This window comes from Rhinopithecus roxellana, chromosome 10 (assembly GCF_007565055.1).
Source record: "Rhinopithecus roxellana isolate Shanxi Qingling chromosome 10, ASM756505v1, whole genome shotgun sequence".
NCBI lineage: Eukaryota > Metazoa > Chordata > Mammalia > Primates > Cercopithecidae > Rhinopithecus > Rhinopithecus roxellana.
This window is the reverse complement of record NC_044558.1, coordinates 96193720-96207823: the sequence shown is the minus strand read 5'-3', so window position 1 is coordinate 96207823 and position 14104 is coordinate 96193720. Positions and strand designations below refer to the sequence as shown.

Below are 14104 nucleotides of genomic sequence, written 5' to 3'. Positions count from 1 at the left end.
TCCCCTCAGGGCCTCTTGGACCCCTGGCCAGAGCCAGTGTTCCGGGGCTGGCCTGCCTGGTGGTTTTATGGACCGTGGCAAATCCATCTTGACACTGTCTCCAATCACATAACGCAGTTATTGGAGTCGACCAAGAGCAAAGGCACGAGGGTCTGACCTCAGGGAGATGGGCATATGGGGGAGGGGGGCACTGGGAGTGTGGGGAGCGGGGCAGAGCATCTTACCGGGCATTCACCTGCCTAGAGGGGAGTGACAGGCACCTGGAAGTCTCTGACCTCTCCAGCTGGACAGCTGCCTTGGAGCTTGCTGCTGTCGGAAATTCCACCATGAACACATCAGGGACTCACAGAGCTTCAGAGAGGGAGGGGTCTTTTGAGATCTTCTCTACCTGGGGTTGTCAGCCCTGGCTGTATCAGGAATCACACAGGAACTTTGGAAACTGCTGTCCTACCGAGGAGAGTCTGATTGATAGGGCTGGGGTTTGGGTCCTACCCTGCATTTCATGGCAGAGGAAACTGAGGTCCAGAGAAGAGAAGAAACTCCCCTCACGGTCAAACAGTGGCTGCCACAAGGTGCAATAAATCAAGGTCAGGGCTTTGGACTTTGGTTCTGTCATTTGTGTGACCTTGGGTAAGTCACGTGGCCTTCCTCTGCTGTAGGATGTGCACAGTGATTGTCTATACCGTATAGGGTTTCTGCGAGGGTAAAAGGAGTTATATGACATAAATAGCAATGAGCACAAGCCTGATACACAGTAGGTGTGAAGTCATGGTGACCTACAATGAAAAAAATACCAAATTTGGACAGGCTGTGGTGCGACCTGCTTGCCTTCTCCTCCTCTTCGCGATCTCTCTCACGTCCCAGGGTTTGGTTGTTACTGTCCCTCGCCCTGTCCTCAGCTGAAGTCTGGTCTCCCCACCTGTCCACACCCTGGGTCCACCCATCCAGTCGCCCCGGCCGCCCTCCCTGACGTCCCCGCAGCCCTGGCTGCTGGCCCGAGCGGGAAGCAGCTGGCGGCGTATCACATTTCCAGGTAAATCCCCACCCCCACCTTCAACCTGGGGAGGGAAGGGGAGGAGATGGGGGCGGCCGCGGAGAAATAGAGCGGAGCTGCTGGGAACGGCGCGCGGAGCAGCCGCTCAGCGGCCTGAAACAGGGCGAGCTCCTGCCCTAGATAAGGCGGCGGGTGGCCTAGTTGGGCCGGCCCTGGAGGTCTGCCGCCGGCGCCTCTCCCGGCGGGGTGGGTTGGCTCCTGGAAGTAGGGTAGGGCCCGTCTATAATCAGCCCGTCCGCTGGATACACACCCCAGGGTCTCCAAAGGGTGAGTACAGCGGGCATTTATTGAGCACTTAATGTGTGTTTTGAGTCCTTTACACGCAAGAATTCATTTTGCCCTCAAAACTACCTGTAAGGTAGGAATTATGATGCCCCCCATTTCACAGACAAGAAACTGAAGCGCATACCCGTGAAGGTAAATGGCCAAGACCAACAAGCAGCAAGGGCAGGGCTGGAATCCCACCCAGTTTCTGTGGGACTCCAGGTATCACACAGGCATAGCCTGAGGGATGAGGGATCTGGCTGCTGCTCTGCATTTCTGTGGGGATCTTTGTTATCATCCCAGAAAGCTAGCTTCCTACATTGCTGTGTGATGGACACATGGCAACTGAGGGAACTGCCCCACCCAGGACTCAATTTCCCCATCTGTAAATGAGACTGCTAGACCGGCCGCCCCATGGACTGTGAGAACCCAGGAAACTTCTTTAAAAGTGAAAGGCAAAGCACACTATAGTTTGATAGATTCATATGTGAACCCCAGGTTGATGTGAAACTCTGCCTCAGTTTCCTTATATATTAAGTGGGGGAGTAGGCTAGTGCCTGTCTCCTGTGGTACGTCTTGCAAATTGCTCAGCGCTGTGTAGCTGAGAAGGTGTAGCTTGCAAATTGCTCAGCGACGTGCTGGGTTATATAGTTAGCGCTCCACAGATCACAACTGTGATGCCAAAAACACATCGCTGCCAAAAATATGCCTTAGGACAAAAACATCCAGGACTGTGTCACTTCACATCTCCTAACCTCAGTTTCCTCCGTAAGTTGGAAGTATAATAATAGTACCTACCACATCACTTTTCTCATCTGTAAAATGGGGGTGGTAATAATACCCACTCACACGGTGTTGTGAGGGTTAGGTACTTTGCTACATAAGTATTAACTACAATTCTTGTTATTTTTAACAAATTCCTCATGGCGTTGATTGTTGCCAAGACTAAATGAAATAATGCCGATAATGCACTTATACAGTGCCTTGTCCCAAATACGTGATCAATAAATGACACTGGTTTTGCCACCCCTAGTTCCTCGACACAGAGACTACAAAAACCAGCATGCCCTGCGCCCCCAGTCGGAGCCCCTCCACCCGGCGCCGGCGCGCAGCGTGCCGGGAGTTGCAGTCCTCGCGAGGCAGATTCCGCCGCGTCCCTGCTTGGGGGAGGAGGTTGGAGAGCCGCCCTACCGGTCTTTGAATTTTGCCGCGAAAAGCGCGCGTGGCGGCCCCCGGCTCCGCCCCCCGCAGGACGCGGCGCCGCGTCACCCTGGTAACCGCCTCTCAGCCGCCGCTGATTGGGCTGGGCCGCGGGGGGCGGGCGGGGGGCGAGACGCGGGGGCTGCAGCCGGCTCTCGCGCCTGTCAGTCGGGCCGGAGCAGAGCAGCGGGCAGGACTGCTGGGCCGGCGGCTCCGCGGAGAGGCTGCGCGCGCCGGCCGGGGGAGGCAGACAACCGGGCCCGCCTGTGGGACGCGGCGCGCGGCACCCGGGCCTGAGACGAGGCGAGGCGCCGGCGCGCGCCAGGCGGCGCGAGGCTGCGGCCCCGGGAGCCCCCGCGCGCCGCCCGGGGCCATGGGCGCGTGAGAGCCCAGCGCGCGCGGCCCCTGCTGCGGCTCGCGAGCTCGCACACCCGGTGCACAGCCCCCCGGGCCGTCCCCGTGTCCGCCCTGCGCCACTGGGATCGGCTGTTTCTCAGCGCCGAGGCCCCCGAGGCTGCATCCGAGCTTGCGTCGCCCGCTGCCGCCGCCGCTGCTCGCCGGCTTCCCCTCCCCCAACACCCGGGGCTCAGTGCAGGAGGAGGAGGGGCCGGTGCATTCTCGCCGCTGCTCTTTGCAACCTGCGGGGGCCGGTGTATGTCCGGCGAGGAGCCGGGGCCGCTGCGGGTGCGTGCAACCCCTGGAGGAGACATTCCCCCCACCTCGGGGCGAACGGGGGCTGCAAGCCGCGGGCGGGCGGGCGAGCGAGAGGAAGCAACAAAGAGAGGCTGCAGCTGGGGCTGGCGAAAGGGGCCGCGGCCGCCGGGCTGCCAGCGCGGGCGGAGAGGGCGCCCTGGGAGCGGCGCGGGCCGAGCTGCAGCCTTGAGCGGGGCCCCGAGGGGAGGCGCAGCGCCGCCCGCCGGACGCGGCGATTACGGGCCCCGGCGAGGATGCGTCGCCTGAGAGCCCGCGCGGCCCCCGTCCGGGGCGGGCGTGACCCCTGCTGAGCGGAGCCCCTCTCCCCCCACCCGACTTCGGACGGCCGGGGCTGGCGCCCGGATAGCCCTCACCGACAGCGCCCCTTCCCACCCGGAGAGAGGCATCGGCCCCCAAGGGGGGCTTCCTCAGGCAGCCTCTGCCACTCCTGCATGGCTGCGACCCGCCGAGCGGAGCGTCGTGGTAGCTGAGACCTGGTGCCCTTCGACGGCCTGGCTGATCCGGTGAGTTGTGCGGGGCGGGGTTCTGCGCTGGAGCTGGGGGCACCCTCTGGCGTCCGGGCAGCCGGGATTGGACAGAAGGGGTCCTAGGCTGTTGGGGGTCCTGAAGCAGCGATAACCCTTCCCTGCCCCGTTTCTCCCTCCAAACACAACTTGTTCAGACCGGCCAGCCGACGGGAGTGGAGGTTGGGGACCCGTTCGGATTCCGCGGGGCCCTGGGCGGGTTGGTTGCCAGAGAGGAAAGGTCACCCCACCCGTAAAGCTAACAAAGATAGCGGCTCTGTCATCCGAAAATTCCCCGGGAACTCCAGTGTCTTGGAAGGGCTGGGGGGTGGGGGGCACCCCGGATGGGAAAACGTTGAGGGTCTCCCGAGCAGCGTCTGAGATCTTCAAGGGAAAACACCTCAGAGGGGGGTTTGGGGGTTCCAGAAACGCAGGTGGCCACGTTTGAGGCTTGTGCCCCATGGGGCTAGACCTTAGCAGAGCACTTGCTCAAATTACGTTCCCACAAATAACTCGCAGGGACGGTAGGTTCCCCAGTAGGGGCACGACGTGACGTGACGTCAAGGCTCAGTTTCTGATGTCACCGGGGTTGCCATGGCAACACCACTTGCCTTGACCCAAGGCCACAGGGGCCAGGGTCGTGGTAACCAGGGGATGCCTTTGCGTAATGGAGGGGTGAAGGCAGACTCCCCCCACCCCCATCACTGCAGTCCTCTGACCTAAATCCTTAGCGCCCCATGAGGTGGGGGAGGGAGGCAGTGCCAGCTGTCCCTGTTGATGCTCCTCCCCCCAAGGACAGGTGTTCAGAGCTTTGCCCATGTAGCCTGGCAGTGCCTGGGGGCTCAGGCCTCCCAGACAGAGCAACTTTCTGTTTTGAAAAGAGATGCTGTAGAAGAGACCTCCCTGAACCCCACCGTGTACCCAGCCGGCAGGCTGAAGTTCCCAGGGTCCCCAGAGAGGTGTGGGTCTCCGGCCCTCCAACAGGCTACTTCTGCTCGGGAAAATGTGGGTGCCCCTTCCCGAGCCAGGGAAGGTGCAGAGGAGCTGCTGCCTGCTGCATCCTCTAGTCCAGGGGCTCCTCATGCTGTTCTATCCCAAGGTGAGGGGCCTTGGCCAACCTGGAACTCCTGACTGCCCACTGCTCCTTCTGGTATTTGAGAGGATTTCAACAAGCATATTGTGAGGCTGCTTAAGTGAATGGCGGGCAAGTGAGGCCCATCAGTACCAAGGTCTGAATAAACTGTGTCTCTGCCAGGGCACCCCCCAAGCGACACACACCCCAGTACTGGCCCTGTTCCCTGCAAAGGCCCAGAGAACTCCCAGCCAGCATCCTGCTGCTGGTTCTGGGATTCGTCTAGGTCCCTTCCCGCAATTACTGCCAGTGTCGGATGCTGGTGAAACTGCTGTGATCACATTTCTAGGAAAAGGTTCGAAAACTGTGTCGTTGCTTCAGCAGCGTGGGGCGGGGTAAGAGCAGAGAAAGTGTGTGTTCGGATCATTAGGAGAAGCCAGGCCCCAGTCTCTGCAGCGAGCATTTTCCCTGCTCTTCTACCAGGCTCTCTAGCTAGATTAACAGGTCAATAAATATCGGTGGAGCTGCTTTTGGGGGCTTGGCAGGGAGATGGTATTTCCAGCTGAAATGGTGTCGTTAAACACACAAGCTTCCAAGGACAGAGGAGCAACAGCAGATTGGGGGAGAGCCGGGAGAGGTGGGCAGAAGGGCTGTTTGCGCTGCCTCTCGAAGCTTCCCAGTTTAGAAACAAACTCGGAGTGCGCGCCAGAGATTCACAAACACAGGCAGTTGGAGGCCCTCCGCCGAGTATTTACACTTCCACAGCCAAGGCAGAGGGAAAGGCTGTCAGAATTGGGCAATTCCTTCTGTTCCCTTCCCTCATCTCCCTGGGCTTGGCAATCAGCGTGCCAGACGATGAGCAGGAGGGAGTGCCAGCTTTCTCAGCATCTCCCTATATGCCAGGCGTTTTACACGATCTCAGTTACTCCTTGGAGTGGCTCATATGCTGTGGCCCATTTTATAGATAAATAAACTGAGGCTTAAACAGAGGAAGTGATGGGCTACAGGTGATCAGCCAGGCAGCTGCAGAGGTTCGGCCCTGAATTGCTCTCCTGGCTCCAGAGTCTTTGGGTCTTACCACCTCCTCCCATGGGGGCTGGGGGACACCCCTACTTATTGGACAGGGGTCCCTGCAGGCATCAGAGGCTATCAGCCATGGAGGGGGAGTCTGGCCCCACCAAGATGCTTTGTCCACACTGAAAGGCAGATTTGAATCCTCTTTTCCTATGACCTACAGGTCAGCATTGAGCAGAGTAACAACTTCCGCCCGGCCTTGTGGTCTATCTGCTTCCCTCACCTCCAGGACTCCTTTCTCCAGCACTAGGGGAAGGAAGGTGTGGCTTGAAACTCACTCCTTGTCATCTGCCCTTCTGGGCTTGCTAGGAGGGAGATGGTGAGGCTGCCCCTGGCCACCCCAGGGACCTTCTTGGGATGTAGACGGGGCAAGGGCAGATTTTAGTAGATGAGGTTCCTGACCCAGCCTGAGGGTCAGGAAGCCCTAGAGGAGAGGTGCCACATGAGTCGCGAAGAGGACAAATAGGAATGTGCCAGACACGAGTGAGAAGACTGTTCTGGGTGGCAGGAGTGGCCCCAGAGCAGCCAGTGATGTGTGTGGGCCCTCGTGCCTGATGGGGAAAGAGGAGCCTTAGGTGGATGGGGAAGGTTTAAGCAGGGCAGAGGATCCAGTGATCTCCCTTGACAAGGACAGTAACCCCGGACATCCCTTCCTGTAAGCGTGGAAGAGGTCACCTCAGTTCTAGGAGCAGTCTCCTCTCTCAAGGTTGGCCCTACCCCCACCCCCACTAATCCTTCTCACTTGTCTAATTCCTGTAAGCCGTCCATCCCTTGTCCCTTCTGAGCCTTAGGGCTGCTCTGGACTAAACCAGAACTGGGCTGGGCTGCTGAACCCCCTTGATGAGAAACTTGAGGCGCCCTGGTGTTGGGCAGTGGCTCCTGATTAGGTGCCAGGCTCTGGCGTGGGTTGGGCCTGGATCGTACTCTCAGCCCACCGCTTGCAGGCTGTGTGACCTCGGGTGAGTACCTTTGCCTCTCTGAGCCTCAGTTTACTCATCTGTGAGAAGGAGCGACCATAGCACTCACTGCGCAGGGTCTGGTGAGGATTCAGGGAGGGCCTAGCACAGCACTCAGTATACAGTAAGCACTCAATAAACGCAAGTTGTCATGGCTACTGTTAACCTCCTCCTCAGAAGGGAGCCTTGAATGACTCAGTCCCTTGGAGCCAAGGGTTGAAGACCCCATTTGCAGGGAGAGGCCGGAACCCTACCAGCTGCGTCTGCCAGGGGCTCCTCTGTCCACTGAAGCCCCCACCCATCCACCCGGTGAGCACTCGTGGCTCCTTTCTGAGCTTCTGCGGGGGCTGGGACTTGGCCAGGGGTCCCTCCCCAACCTCCCTCCGGCCCCCTCTGCCTTCCCATCCCTCACAAACCGGAGGAAGCCAGCGAAGCAGCTCATATTCATGAACCGTAATTCAATCAGGCGGCGATTCCTCTGGGCTGGGGCGGGGGTGAGAACGAGGAGGCGCTCACAAAAGGGCCGCTTTATTACCTCCCGCGGGCCGGGAATTGCTGCTCTCCCCCAGCAGCGGCCGGAGCCGCCTTTATTGTGTTAACCCATTTGCGTGTCAAGAGCTATTGTGCGCTTTCTCTGCCTGTGCGTTGCGGGCCGCGGGAGGAGGGCTGCGGTGCCGGCCGGTCACCTCCGCGGGCGCCGCCCGCCGCCCTGATTGGTTGCTAAGTGATTTGCATCCAAGGTAATCACTTTTATCTCAGAAGGATGTCGACTATAATTATAAGCTACTGACATCTTTTGAAATCTGCCTAATGACTATTTTAGTCTGCACGGGCTGGATGTGGGGAGGGGGATTCTGGAGGGGGATTCTGGAGAGGGTGGAGGCTGGGAAGAGGGATGGATTCCTTCCACCTGGACCCCTGATTGCTTAGTTGAGAAATATCTGAGTACCTACTGCATGCGTCAAACAAAAGATGGGGTCTCTGTGATGGGGGACTTGCATTCCTGTGGGCAGAGTTAGTGCCACTTCAGAGTTAGGGAAACGGAGGCCCTGGGGAAGGGGCGACCTGCCCAGACCACACAGCCAATATGCAACCGCCATCTGGGTCTCTCTGACCCCAAACTCATGCCCTGGCCACTCCAGTGGCCACAGTCAGGAATCATGTAATCATGCCTGGATACAGGTCACCAGTCTAGTACCTTCTAGAGTCTACATCCTAACCCTAAGAAATGCACGTGCTGATACCATCCCCATGTTGCAGAGAAGCAGGGGCCCAGAGAAGGTATTATACTTTGCTGCCCGAGATCACACAGCCAGGGAGTGGCAGAAGTATGAGGTTCCTTGGCAGCCAGAGATGGGAAGGCAGAGGCGGGGTTCCAGCTTCCCTCCTCTTCCCACCCCCTCGTGGTTCCATTCGGTAAAGCCAGGCATTAGGTAAAGACTGAGCCAGGACACTCTGTAGCCCCCGTCCCAGTGGCTAAGTGATAAGGAATCAGACGGCCCACAGCCTCTAGAGGGAGTAAGATGAGTCTGCAGTTAACTTGAATTCTAGACAGGCCCAGAGCAGGGCTGGAGGAGGGAAAACCTGCAGCTGGTCCTGGAGGGCTTCCTGACAAAGGGGGCTGTGCTCTGTGCCCTAAGGACTGAGTGGCTCTGCCTAGCATTCAGTAAATGGGGGTGTCTCCGGCAGATGGAGTTTGGAGACCCGGGAGCATGAGCAGGAATGGCAGGGGGAGCTTATGAGATGGTGGAGGTGAAAGGAAGATAAACTAGGAGGGTGTGCAGGGGCATTGGGTGCTAGGCTAAGGGTGCCATGAGGCCCAGAGAAAGAGGGAGGCCAGTGAAGGCATCTGAGAGGCAGGGGCCAGGTAAGATCCTGGTGCCTTAGAGGCCAGCAGAGAGCTTGGGAGTTGCAGACCTGGGCTGAAACCCGGTGAGAGAGAGCTCCTGCACTCCCACTGGCTGTGTCCTCAGAGAAATCATTTTACCCCTCTGGGCCTCAGTTTCCTCTTTTGTTCAGGAGAGTCACAACAGCTTTCTCATGGGCTTGTGGGTGGGGTGAGCTTGCATGTGCAGAGTGCTTGCCGGGGTTTAGCTGAGCCCCTCAGAGCTGGGTGGGCTGGGCTTGAGTATAGGCCGGGGCCAGTCCTGGCCCCACAGCAAGCCAGCGTCCCAGCCACAGCAGCTGTTTGGGGCCCTGGGAGCCCCTGCTATTGTGCACAGGGCACAGGGGACAAAGGCCTGGGAGGTCAGGGGGTGAGGCTGAGACTGGCTGTGAACAGGCTCCCGGGGATGGGGACTTAATGATGCAGAACTTAATGACCCAGAGTCTGTGGGGAGGGGGGCCTCCCTTGGAGGAGGAGGGAGGTCCAGCCACCAGCTGTCTGCTCCAGGATTCGCTGCCAGGGCATGGGCAGCTGCCTCACAGAGTCCAGGCCTGAGCTTGGCACTGGGGGAGGCAGAGGTGGCAGGGCCTCCCGGCATGAAGTCCCCAGGCCTGAATGCAGAGCTTGGCCCTGCCCTTCGACATCTGCAGATCTCCGTCTCTTCATCTGTGATGGGCCAAGGGACCACCTTAGAGGGCAGCTGTGATACTTGGCAGTAACTGATAGCCAATGGGCAGTAAACAGGAACTGCTATTTTTGCTCTTTATCCATCCGTTCATTCAGAGAGCTTCACTGCTCCAGGCCAGGCTCCCTGCCAGGTGCTGGGGACGTGAAGATGAACAAGTCCCAGTTGCCCTGAAAGGTGGCGTGTACCAAGGGAGAGGCTCAAGCACACTAGCTCAGCCACCCAACAAGTGCATGCGGGTTAATCGCCACAATGGAGGAATTCACAGTGTGTGGGCACTGTGCCAGGGGCAGGGGGGCACAGCAGTGAACAAGCCAGACGTGGGCCCTGCCCTGGGCCACCTCCAGTCTCTTAAAGGAAATCAGGGGTGGAAACAATTACTTCTGGCTGGAGTAGCCAGGGAGGGCTCCCTGGAGGAGGTGGCACTTGTAATTGAACACTTTTGCCTATTATGAGAATCACAGGACACTGGTATCTGCTGTGTGCCAGACTGAGCTTCCTGCTTTGGCATTTTGTTCTCTCATTTAATCCTCATATCCCTCTCTGAAAGGTGTTTTTATCCCTGTCATGTGAATGAAGAAACTTAGCCTTGACGATGTAAAGCAGCAGCCCTGGGCCACATGGCAGGCCCACAGAACCCCCTTCATTATCCACACAAGCTTTTGCCTCTTCACTGCCTGTAAGGGTATTGGGCATGGTAGGATCCTTGGGCAGGGGCTGAGGGGACCCTGTTCTGGGCCAGCTGTCTCCTTTATGAGCTTTATAACCTTCAGCAGGTCACCTTCCCCCACCTCTCCCAACCCAGACTCAGCCGCGTCCTTCATAAATGTCAAGGATGGCAAATCTGTGGCAGGCCTGGCTTGCCTTACACCGCTGTGCCCTTGGCAGACATTGCCAATCAATTGCTGCCCTCTTCCCCTGCTGAGTTCTTCCCCTGACCTTGGGTTCCTTCCAGGGCTCTGGGCAGGCAGCGCCAATCAATCAGCAGGGCCTGTGAGCTGAAACCAGTTGCCTGCCTGGCCTCAATGAGCTCAGGGTGCCTCTGGTCCATCTCCATGTGGCTCAGAGGACCAGGGGGACAGCGAGGGATTCTGGGGGATCTCTGTGTATTCAGGTTGTTCTTAAGCCCCAAGAGCCTTTTAGGTGGGAGGGTCTGTTACCCTCTTCTAACTCCCACTTGTGTTCATCCGTGCAGATTCTGAGCACTGACAGTCTGGATGATAACAGCATATATTGAGTTCCTCCTGAGAGCTAAGTCCTTCCTGGGCACTCTCTCATTCATCATTCTGCAGAACACCTGCAGCAAGCCTCCCCGCATCTCCAGGGAAAATTCTTAACCCATTTTAGAGATGAGGGAACTGAGGCTTGGCTCAGCTAAGCAGAGTAGGGTCATACACTTGTTGGGTAGTCGAGCTGGCATTCAGACCCAGGTCTCAAAGTTCACAGCCTGGGACAGGACTGTGGGTGGCAGGCAGACAGGGAAGCCCTCCCAGAAAAGATGTCATTTATTTGGAGGCTTTAAAGGCTGGTGGGCTTCTGACAGGCAGAGCCAGAAAGGGTGAACTTCAGGGTGGAGGGAACAGCATGAGAGGCAGCTCAGAGGCAGACAGGAGAGAGTGTTTACTAAGCGAGCAGTGTGTACGCAGATGTGGCCAGAATGTGGAGAGAGAGGACTGTGGAAGGAGCCAGGGCTGGCCTTGATGTTTGGACTTTGCCTTCCCATAGTAGGGAGCTCTGGCAGCTTTTTGAGCAGAGTAACAGTGAGGTCCCATGTAAGAGTACTTATTCAACAGCTCTGTGAACCCCGGGTGAGGTTGCTTGAGGGGGCTACCTTCAGTCTACTAGAAGCGTTGGCCTAGAACAGTGCCTAGTGCACAGTAGGTAGGCATCCAAGAAGTATTGATTGAATGAATAAATGAATGAATACTCCACGGACTGAAATGCTCCTGACCTCTCCAGGGGCCCAGCTGCAGGGTGGGGAGAGACCAGAGTCCCCCTCTCCAGGCAGAGTTGAACACCAGGCCTGGCAGTGAGGGGCAGAAGAGGGGGCCAGGCAGGTACCTGGGACAGGGCTTCCCTTTCACCACTCTCCTACCATGCTGCCTGTCCCCAGGACCCTCCTAGACCTTCCTGCTGGGCTGTCTGCACCTTTCGAGCCAGGCCTGGCAGGCAGTGTGGGCCCAGCGCTGGGGGCATGAAAGATGAAGGCTCGTGACCATTTTTTAACTCAATAAAGGGAGAGACAAGCTGCAGGCTGCAGGCCGGAGATATAATTAGTTCACAGCAGTGGCGCTTTCTTGATTTAGCTTCTGAGAGAACAAGACAAGGATGTTATACCCAATTAGCAGTAACATCCAGTCGGAGCCTCAATAGGTGAGATAACAAGCTATTTTTATGACTTTTCTTTCCCAGCTTGGAGGGAGCGGGGGAAGGGGGTATCAGGGCCTTATTTCTTTTCATCAGGGAACAATTATTAGCAATCTCAGGATTTCCCAAAGCCAAATGATGCATTTGTTAACCCAAACATGCAGGCATCCCAGGGTAGCAGCAGGGGTGGCAAGCTGGCATTTTGAGCCTGGGGTGGGTGGGTGGGAGTGCAGTCCCCTAGCCTCCATTCTGGAAGCCCTCTGAAAACGTTCCCAAATGCAGACAGCCCATGGGTTGGGCAGGAGAAGCACAGGCCCTTGAGATATTCTTAGTACCTGCCTTGATTTCCCTACCTGCTTTCAAAGGGTCATAAGGAGGCCAGGTCAGTTTCCCTGGGGATGAGGAAGGAGCCAGTTTTGGCCCTTGGCAGCACTTCTTGGCACCACTGTAGATTCTTTCTGCCAACTAGACCAGAGGTTCTGGCACCTCAGTCTTGAATCTGCCATTGCACTTTGCCCACCAAACCCCCATTATGGCTTGCCCCACCCAGCCACCCTCCTCCTGTCCTGGGTCCCAGGCCCAGTCCCTGGCGGGGGCATACTGGTGATTAGCTCCTTTTTCTCCACCATCATTACCCCTGCAGTCAGGGCACCCAGCACTGGCCAAGTCCCTACTGGGCAGGGAAGCCCTGCCAAACCCCACCCCAGCTGCCTGGCTGTGCTCCCACTCCTGGCGAAGGCTGGGGGATGCCCGGAGAGGGAGCTGGCAGGGCTGCTGTGACGCCCCATCAGCCCGGGCCCCAAGCCCAGGCAGGGTCCTGGGCCTCCGCCCCTCCTGCTGAATTCTTGCCCCGCCCTATCCCGCGTCCTGTCTTCCTGTCAGTGTGGAGCTCCCCACTCCCGGTTCAGACAACTGACAAATCCAGCCATGCAAAGTGGGAGTTTAATTGCAAACAGTTTTTATGGATCATGGGCCCATCTGTGCCACCATATGCAAAAGAGAAAAAAAATTCCCCTTTTTTTTTCTCCCCACCCCACAAACTAACTCCAAAAGAAACAATTGCCAAGGTTTTTCTGGCTGGAACCAAGTACAGAGCTGCGACCCATCCCCAGGGGCTTCCTGCAGGGTGGTCCTGGCAAGGCCAGATAGGGCAGAGATGAGAGGATCCCAGGGGACCCACCTAGAAGTTGAGATCTGACTGCAGAGAGGCTGGGACAGCCTCAGCAAACTGCTGGCAGCTCCTGAACCCACTGAGATCTCTCGCAGCTCTGGGCCTTGGCACGTGCCGTGCCACGGTTCAAGTACCAGGTCCTGGCCTTTTCCAGCTACCTGGCTGACGCTGTATGCATGGCCTGTGAGACAGGGCTTGGTGTGCAATGGGCACTGCACAGTGTTCATGGAAACATGTGAAAGAGCCATGTCACGGGACCCCAAGGACGAGGCACCTCCTGTCCCCTTTCTACCCAAGAAACGCAACTCCAGGAGGATGGGGCTGACCAGGCCTCACAGACTCCCTTCTTCCCAGAGGTGCCTCTTGCCCTGGTGCCCAGCCTGGCTCTGCAGATGAATGCCACCCAAGATGGAAAGGACATTGGGCGCCAGCAGCCCGCCTCCTCAGGCCCTCAGATGAGGCTTCCCCCAGGGCCTGTGTGAGCTTCTGAGAGGACTCACCTGAAGCAACCTGCCAGGGTTCGATTCCTATGCCACCCCATCCCAGCTGGGTCACTTCACACTGTCGGTCCTCCCTCTCTGTGCCTCAGTTTCTCCCTCTGTAAAATGGGGGTGCTGGATGTAAAGTGCTTCTCTGCTTGTTATCTCTCTTCCCTTATGAGATGGGGGTAGGGATCCTTTGCTTTGCACACTAATGTCTTCCCAAGTTTCTAATCGGGACACCCAATGTTGAATGAATGAACGAGTGAGTGAAGGAATGCATGAGGGAGGTATTTGGAGGACTTTCCAGAGAGGAAATGAGACACAGACACTTGGCTTGCCAGGAATTCAGTATTTGTATTCCCTTTCTCGTTGGCATCTGGAAACCACCCTGTGATCTATGGGAATGATGAACTCCATTCTACAGGTGGGGGAAACTGAGGCTCAGAGAGATTGAGGGACTCTCCCAAGGCAGCTGAAAAGAGGCCAGAGCTGGGACTGGAACCCTGGGCTGAGCAACTCCAGCTGGCCAAATCCCTGTCCCTCAAGTGAGGAGAGTCTGGCCCAGAGCTTAGCCGAGGTTACACAGCAAGAAAATAGCAGCCAGCATTTGTGGGGCACTTCCTACCCCCATTTTACAGATGAGGAAACCGAGGTACTCCAGCCTTAGAGCCAGGCCA

General features: G+C 57.5%; 1 protein-coding gene across 1 annotated transcript in view; it reads left to right on the top strand.

The window, feature by feature from the left end:
- The first annotated feature begins 2684 nt into the window (after positions 1–2684).
- Positions 2685–14104, top strand: part of FAM222A (family with sequence similarity 222 member A) — a 55868-nt gene continuing 44448 nt past the window's right edge. Inside the window, exon 1 of the mRNA XM_010379447.2 lies at positions 2685–3735. The gene's annotated coding sequence lies outside the window, so the exon portion shown is untranslated. The remainder of the gene's footprint in view (positions 3736–14104) is intronic.